The sequence below is a fragment of the Gymnoscopelus microlampas genome (assembly GCF_963454915.1).
Source record: "Gymnoscopelus microlampas genome assembly, chromosome: 6".
Taxonomy (NCBI): Eukaryota; Metazoa; Chordata; class Actinopteri; order Myctophiformes; family Myctophidae; genus Gymnoscopelus; species Gymnoscopelus microlampas.
Genome location: NC_139943.1, coordinates 37,077,765 through 37,085,021, shown reverse-complemented (window position 1 = coordinate 37,085,021; position 7,257 = coordinate 37,077,765).

The following is a 7,257-nucleotide window of genomic DNA, read 5'->3' as shown; positions in this document are numbered from 1 at the left end:
ATATTCTGATAGTAATCATGTTTGTTCAGTCACAGGTCTCCTTGTCTCTCCAGACTCCAGCTCTTTAATTATTATTCAAATATTTTTATTGACCCCAGCTCTTTAATAAAGTAGGTGACAACATTTCATCCAATCAGGAGAGAGAACCCATTATCAGCTTCATGTTTGTAGTGTTCCAGTTCCAGTTCCAGTTTTGTCTGCTAATTTATTTGTGTCATCATTTCCAATTTCTATTGTTTAATCTGTATCCTATCCTGATTGGATAAAATTGGTATCCAGACCTGAAAATGCATTTTCTGTTTGATAAAATAGCTGGAGAGAGATGGAGATTCCTGTTATTGAACAAACACTAGATAGCAATTAGTACTATCTGAATACAGAGCTGCTATTTAACTCGTATTTTGACCGAAGAAAATCACGTACCCTACCTTTAACTAACTAACCTTTAATTCACCTCTGCATTTTTGAATACTATACATACGTATACTTTGTACTAAATAATAGGCTATAATACTATTCTTTGGAGGGTGTGTAGCCTAGCCTCCCTCCCCCACTGCCATCTCACCGCCAGGGAATCAGTACAGTGAGTACTTTGTGGTCCACCGGCACAAACCTCGCGTCACAATAGGTCCTAAGGCAATCTACGCCTCGGTTTCTTTGTTAGTTGTCTCCCTCTCCCGACAAAGCAAAGCAATTGCAGCTAATGTCCGAACTACGGCCAAGATGGCTTATGAACGGCACGTGACGCACACAAATACTATTACTGTACCTATGCGACACACACGCACCGGGGTCGAAATTTCATGTGGGTAGGGAGACTAACTAACACTAACCACTAGATGTACTCAAGGGCGTATCGTCATAGAGGCCAATGGGGCCATGGCCCGGTCTGGAAAACTCTGCTCCCCCAGGGAAAAAAAAAAAAAAATCAACATAACAACATTAGCACCCCATCACCCATTCTGTTGTAGCCAACCACAGAAATTCGCCTTTGTTTTCAAATCGGGCTTATTTGCATTCGGCCGGATTGTTAATGGGTGGCCATTAAAAACCGGTTTCCCCGTCAAACCATCGTTGCGCGAGCCTCCCCCCCCCCCCCCCCGCCGGCCCGCGAGGGGGGTTTAAGAATCTGGCCCGGTCCACGTTAGAACCCACCATACGCTACTGGATGTACTTGACAGTTATACTCTATTAAAATACTCTACCATACGTTTTTGTATCTCAGCTGTCGCATGTGGGCACTAGATGGTGGTATAGGTCAGAGATTGGGAGCTTGTACAGCAAAAGTGACAATGCAGTTGAACTGCAGTCATATATTATATTCATATAGCAGGCAGTGTGCCTGCCTCTTAAGCCTTCTTTCAGATAGCCAGAGCTGGAATCCCTTAGTGCAGGCGGTCTTCAACGAGAGAGACAAAGCAGGGACCCCCTCTACAGCTTCATAGACTTGTTTGACAGCACTATCATCAGTGTTGTGTCAAGATATTTAACCACTAAACCCTCTATACTTAGTAAACTTGACAGTTGGCTCTGTACTTGGTGTACTCTTTTTTCCCCCCTCTAGACAAAATCTCTTGTTGCCGAAAATAGCAGATCTACGAGCTTGTAGATCTGCTATTTTCGGAAAATGTTCCCCCCAGAATAGGCCAGAATACGGATGCTAGGGTTCTGGTGGGTAATGTTAATGTACATTTGTTTTACTACAGCCCCCTGTAGTAACTCTGAGGACCCCGGGCCCTTGTTGAAGACAACAGCCTTGTATGCTGGGCCCAGACAGGCCCATGCATGGTCCCCAAGGTCAGGATGGCCCTCTTGAGAATTGGGCCTACTGACACCTACTCTATTCAGGGGCAGATTTGAAACAAGAATCAGCCTGGGAATTTATATTACAGCGGCCCTCATATGTGTTATTGTAAAAGTTATAAACTAGTGAGTACACATCAATCAGCTGATCATTCAGTCTCAATCAAACAATTCAAAGATGACAAAAAAGACACAAATTTGAGAACTATGATGCTACTTTATAGCATCTATCTTAAAGGTGCTATACCCAGTTGCGCAGCAGTCACATTCTCCTTGATGATGAGATTAATACATATTAACTTTCCAGGAATAGAAAGCCTACAGTTTGTTCGTTTTTTCACAAAACTTTATTTATAATAATCATGACGTACAATACTACACAAAACAAAACAAACACAAACAAAGAAGTTATTAATACATCAATAAAACATCAGAGCCAGGGGGATTTAGGCTACTAGCAGAAAACATTAAAGAGTGAACACAAAAGGACAGTTCTTGCAGCTTTAGTCATAAATGTAATCTTTTGAATTGAATGTACTGCTTAGCTTCAATCTCAAATACAATGAAATAGGGTTTGTAATGACTACAGTTTCTATTAGCTTGGATTCCCCATCGATGATGTCACTGGTAGGCAGGTTTCTGAACTGTCCACAGCCCTCCTACAGAATGATGGGGTAGACAAAAATGGTACCATATTATTATGAGCATTAGTGAGGACCAATTATATGAAGATATGGTTGAAAATGGGTGAAGTCGTCCTTTAACTGATTGGCCGAGCTACGTGTAAAGTTTGTGCTGCATAGCAGTATATATATGGAACGTCTATGTGTTGATGTCCATAAATTAATGGACTAAATAAATAATAAATTACAGCTTTATCTTTATTCAAAAGGTTTTTCAATGTTTCCATCAGCAGGATGCAGTGGTGCTCAGGATGTAGAGCGGCCGTCTTGGAATCTGAAGGTACATCTACGCGATGAGTAGGTTGGTGCATTGCATGGTTTGTGAATGTGTGCGTGATAGGTCAAAATCAGAATCAGCTTTATTGTCACATCACAGGTTTACAGAAGTAAAAAGGTGGGTGAAATGTGTTGGGGGTCAAGGGGGAAAGGAGATCAAACAAGAGAACAAAAAAACAAGTTATCTACATATTTACACATGGTACCTGAGATAAAATATAATGGTGCGTGAGGCATAGCAGCAGATGTATACTGTGCATGATATACTTATGGACGTTAGTTAAAGGTAGGGTAAGTGATTCACTTTTGTTAAAATAAGTGTTAAATAGCTCTATATTCTGATAGTACTCATTGCTAGTGTTTGTTCAGTAAAAGGAGCCTCCATGTCTCTCCAACTCTTTATTAAACAGAAAATGCATTTTCAGTACTCTCTCCTGATTGGCTTAAAGCTTGTCACCTACCTGAACATGGACATATATTCTGTTTACTAAAGAGCTGGAGAGACCCCTGTGACCGAACAAAAGCTCTGCCGCAATGATTATTATCGGAATATAGTACTTTAACCTTTTAACAATTTTTTTTTTTTTAAATCCAAGTCACTTGTCCCTGGTATAATCCACAGGTTGGTCCAAGGAAGAGCAAAGGCAGTACAGTTTCCATACCAGGCCGTAACACCATAGATATAGAAACCTATACCTCATTGGCCTCTGCAGTTCGTTGGAGCGACCTGTATCGCGGCCGCCATTTTAGAGGAGGCACGCTGCCATTCAAAGTGACTACTGGCCAATCACAGCGCGTTGACCACTGGCCAATCAGTCCGGTGTCCTTGTCCTATACTCTGAACTTCTTCAGGCGGCGAGGTTGTTCTCCCGGCACCAAATGCCTGTGAGTTGATCTCATCTCTATAGACTCGTCATTGTTGACGATTCGACCTACAGTATCACTGTTGTGTCGTCCGCATACTTTATAATGGTGTTGGAGTCATGTGTGGCTGCGCAGTCATACGTGTACACTACAGGGAGTAGAGGAGAGGGCTCAGCACACATCCCTGGGGTGCTCCAGTATTGAGGGTCAGGGGTTCAGATGTGATGCTGCCCATTCTCACCACCTGATGTCGGTTGGACAGGAAGTCTTGTATCCAGTCGCACATGCTTGGGTGTAGCCCTAGTTCTCGGAGCTTTGTGTCAAGTTTTGCTGGGACAATGGTGTTGAATGCTGAGCTGTAGTCTATGAACAGCATACGTACGTATTTGTCCTTCAGCGGCTTGTTGTCCACGTGCGAGAGGACGGTGTGGAGATCCATGGTGTGGAGAACCATCCAGCGAGGCAGGTAGCATCAGTCGGCAGTGGCTCAGGGGTAGAGTGGCCGGGTAGAGTGGCCGGGTAGAGTGAACTGGAAAACCGCAAGGTTCCCAGTTCGATCCTGGGCTGGGGCGCTCCCCTAGAGTTAGTGTCGAAGTGTCCTTGAGCAAGACGCTGAACCCCTAATTGCTCCTGATGAGCAGGTTGGTGCCTTGCATGGTTTCCTCCGCCATCGGTGTATGAATGTGTGTGTGAATGGGTTAATGGCACAATCAATGTAAAGCGCTTCTGATAGAATATATAAATGCACCATTTACCATTTAGCATGGAGCAGATGTATTAATACATCTGCTCCATGCTTCTCAAAGCATTTGTTGACTATCAGGGTGAGAGCGACAGGTCTCCAGTCATTCAGGCATGTCACTTTGGCCTTTTTGGGAATGGGCACATTGGTTGACATTTTGTACCCTGCAGGGACCACAGCCTGGGAGAGGGAGAGGTTGAAGATATCAGCAAAAACACCCGCCAGCTGGTCTGCACATGCTTTAAGGACCCGGCCTGGAATCCCATCAGGTCCCGCAGCCTTCTGGATGTTGACCCGTGTGAAGGCTGTGTGCACGTCGTCCTCCGAGATGGTTAGAGGACTGGTCTCCTCTAATGGTGCTGCTGATGGCCAAGCTTGGCTGCCGCAGTTGGAGCTGGTCTCGAACCGGCCGTAGTAGGTGTTCAGTTTGTTGGGGTCTCTGGGAGGGAGGCAGGCGGGTTCACTTCACTTCTGATTTTTGCTTTGCCGTCTGTCAAGGCGTGTACCGCCTGCCACGTGCCCCTGATGTCGCCACTATTGAATTGGTCTTCCATCTTTGCGGTGTAGGCCTTTTTCACCTTCCTGGTGGCGCTCTTTAGGGCTGCATACGTTGCATTGCGCGTTTCCATGTTGCCAGATCTGAAACCAGCGTCCCGTTCATGTAGTTGTACACATACTCCGCTGTTGATCCACGGTTTCTGATTAGTTCCGAACTGTCTTTTTTGGAACTATGTGATCCATGCACTTGCTGATAAAACCAGTGGTTTGGTAAAAGTCTGGTAAAATGGGTGAAAGTGAAGCACCATCATACGTCCCGTCACTGATGTCATTCCTTGGCTGCATTGGTACATTGAACATAAAAGTGTTGCATGCAGTGGCATGCATTGCCATCATTCTCAGTGGCAAATGCATTAAGTGCACTGTGCACGAAGTGCATATCAGTGGTTTGTGGCCACTGACACTATCTGTCAGGATGTGATACCTACCCCTGTGGAAAGGGCAAGGTATGCGCTTAAAGTACTCTTAAAATGCCTAGTCTCAATACAGTGTTTGGGGAACTTGATGCAACTCACAGTGACCGTCCTAAAATATACTGGTACAAGGTTCTTCCTTGCATCGTGTCGGCAGAAGAAGGCCAAGACCATGAATAATGATCACAACCAGATATACAGAGGAAAAAGTCACCTGAACTTTAAAAAAAAACATCCTCCAACTGATCAGAGCAACCCTGTAGACGCAAGAGACATCACTACATTTTGGTGGGAGGTTACAAAAGGAGGGGCTATCATGTCCACTGTTTACTCCCAGGCAGTGGTTCCAGTTAATTTATTCAACATCACCAGCTGCATGTAGCTGCAGAGCATATAAAGGCCTGCAACCAAAGAAACTGTAGCTACCATTCTGCAAGTCTTAGTTGCACTGACTATTGTAAGTGTGAAGGAGGTGAGGTCAGGTTAAAATGCAACCCATTCACAATAAGTGTGGCCATAGCTGAATGGGTAGAGAGGTCGCCAGAGAAACAAAAGGTCTCAGGTTCAGTTCCCAGCACTGGCAATGTGTTGAGTTGTCCATAAGCAAGACACTTAACCCCTATCTGCTCCTCCCAGATCCCAAGTGCTCAATATGACCACCAGAGCAGCCATCAGGATCAAATAGCCTAGGTCTAATACATGAAGATGAAGTCAAAGATGAGGAGGCTGGAGGGAATGAGGAGAGAGATGATGAAGAGGGTGAAGGCCATTGAGTGTGAGGTTGTGGTTTTAAGTTAATTTAACGCTGTTTCCTATATTTGTTAATGTATTAGCTAATACCCTAAATGATGTTATTGGTTGTAATTTCGTATCAATCTTTATTTTTAACCTTTCAAGTGAGCCAATTTGGCCCACTTTTAGACCATTTTGAATGTTCACCTTTTTCTCCCCATACATGATCATGTTAATAAAGGCATGATAATGAGGCTGCAAATGTTTTCTTGTAGCATATTTCATGCATTAGTCTGTGATCATTAGAATTGTCTCTTTTATTTGACCCTAAAGGCTAATTTATATATTATGCTAATTGGGCAAATTGCCCAACATGCAACTTTTAGCTAGGCCTAAACATAAAGGTTTATAGGAAACACAAACAACATTTCTGGGTCCATGACATTTCCAGTAGACTACTGAGGGAACATAACCCCAATTTGGATGGATACAAAATGTTAGGGGAGGGAACAATAGGGCTGAGATGGTCCCTAGTGCCCATTCTGTATCACTAGGGACATCTGGGCACCTCTATGTAAAATTGGCTATTTTGTCCAAAATGTAAAAGGGTTATTGTCTTAAGTAATGTAAAGTACACATGATGTGAACATGCACGGTACATCATTATCAGACTTAAATGTATCCTTCAACTTCTTGTTTATGCCCATAATGACTGGATAGGTTTTGTCAAATCAAATGTTTAAGCATGTTCTACTTCTAATCATCATGTATACTTTACTTTAGTTACCATTTTTCAAATATTTGATTTTTTAAAATGTTGGACAAAATAGCCAATTTTACATCGTCGTGCCCAGATGTCCCTAGTGCCCACCTATCCTGTTACCGTCCCAGGCTAGTGCCCACCTATCCTGTATGTATCCTGAGGGAACACTGGGCACAAATAATGTTTTGTACTGGTCAGCTAGCTCAGTCTGGCTAACTGACCACAAACCACTATTTGACCTATATCCATAAAGTTAGCCTATATCCAATATTGTTAATAGTTCGTTTTGTCAAATTAGTAGTAACCACGCTGTCACTGACAGTCTCACTCGGTCCCTGACCAGAAACATGTCATTGAAAGGAACGGAATTGGCCCACAGCCCTGACAGCGCTAGTCCCCTCCCACACAGTAGATGAGAAGAGG